Below are 1,994 nucleotides of genomic sequence, written 5' to 3' on the forward strand. Positions count from 1 at the left end.
TCATTTAAAATGTGCTCAGTTCACAAATCAAAGTAGTTTTTTTCTCACTGCCAGGATTGCATATTAAATCAGGGATGTGAAAATCCAGCTGTGTCCAGATTTCCGCCTCATAGTCTAAGCAGGCACATCTGGAACGTAGCTGGCATTTCTGTTGAGAATAGAGGAGGCAGAATGGAACCCAGCTCACTCTTGCATATGTGCATAGCTAACTGGAGTAAATGAAGCAGCTCAGATCCTTCAGATGATACAGAATGCTAGTGTAACTCACACACCTTCTGGGTGTGGTGTTCTGTCCCATCTAGTGGCACCGAGACCACTTAGAGAGAGAGATTAATGAGTCTGCTCTACAGCCTTAGCTAAAGGCCATGTGGATTTTAGCTCATGCAATAGAGGCTCATGCATTTAGCTCCAGAAGTCCCAGGTTTAATCCTGCCCACCGACAACTGGGGTCTGTCAGTGTTACACTAGGAACTCATGAAACAGTGCTCAAGTCACTTCACTGCCTTACTGTGTGATTCTGAGATGACAGTGAGAATCTTCAAAGCTCTGAATTGTCTGGAACTCTGTTATCTGAGAAACACCTCTCATCTTGGCCCATCATGATGGCTGAGTTCAATTCAGATGTTCTTGCTGCCGGCTTCTATCGTAAAACTCTGACCAGTGGCAACTCCCTTTCCGCTGAGGGCTGTCGCCCTTGGGAATCCATTCTCCATGAGGGAGCCCCAGAGTCTGAGCTTGGAGGGTGGCGGGGCACAAGGCCTGTTTATTGTCTTTTGCATTGGGCTGATTGATTTTGTTCTGGGTTTATTTGATTTTGTTTTGGGTTATTTTCTATTGACATTTGTTGAGGGGCTAGCATGGTGGTGGGAGAAAAAGGGCCATCATTTCAGGAGAGCTAGTGTCGGCTCTTATAAGATTTGTTCTGCATTCACTTGCACCAGTATAATTCCACCAAGTTCAAGGGAAATAGCCCTACCTACACCAGCATGAGATCAGCTTTCCATTCTATGGGCCAGATTCTGCTCTCCTATACCCTTGTGTAAACACAAAGTAATTGCATTGCAGCCAACGGATTTATACCCATATAACTGAAAGCAGCATTTGGCCCTTTCTTAGAGTACCTAGATGTGATGGTGATCGGTGCTGTGCAATTAATAAGCCATTACACATATTTTTATTAATTAATGTGAATTTATTGTGTCCTATGGATGTTAGCTTAGGCACTCAGATATCCCACTGAGCAAAGAATATAGCAGAGAGTAGCTTGATCAGTACACATTTCAGACAGGTGAATATACTCGTTTGTCTCTTGCCATTACAGTAAACTGGAGATTTGCCATTGATTTCAATGGGAGCAGGTAATGAAAGATTTTAAAGGGCAACCACTGTAAATTGGATTAGCCAATTTAGCAAACACATTTCTTCACTGGCAGGCAAGGTGAATTTCAATAAAAGTCTGTCCCTTTTCCTAGAGGCGAAGGCTGCTTTTAGTTCATTTTAAAGTAGGCTTAGGGCCATGGGTAAACATGGATGTTTGTTCTAAATGTTGTCAGTTATGTGCGTCTGTTTGTTTTTCTTTTAAAGATAGTTTCAAAACCCAAGGCAGCCTAACCAAACATACTGCCACAAAAAAACAATTTCCTAACATCCTGTGTCTAAAGTTAAGCATGTGTGTCAGCGATTGCAGGATCTGGGCCTGAGCCCACAAAAAGCTCTTGATAATAAATAGAATAATCATTAATAATAGCACTTTGCACTAATATCACCCCTGTCCTCGGGATCTCAAAGTGCTTTACAATGGAGGTTAGGTACTTGCTGATTGTACAGCTGGGGAAATGAAGGCAGAAAGAGAAGTGGCTCATTCATGGTTCCCCGTGGAGTCAGTGGCAGGTATAACTAAACGTATGTTTGTCCATTTGTACGTTGATGTTATACATATCGCATAAAACACACACACACACACACACACACACACACACACACACACACACACA

This window comes from Terrapene carolina, unplaced genomic scaffold (genome assembly GCF_002925995.2).
Source record: "Terrapene carolina triunguis isolate 2854851 unplaced genomic scaffold, T_m_triunguis-2.0 Scaffold130, whole genome shotgun sequence".
Taxonomy (NCBI): Eukaryota; Metazoa; Chordata; order Testudines; family Emydidae; genus Terrapene; species Terrapene triunguis.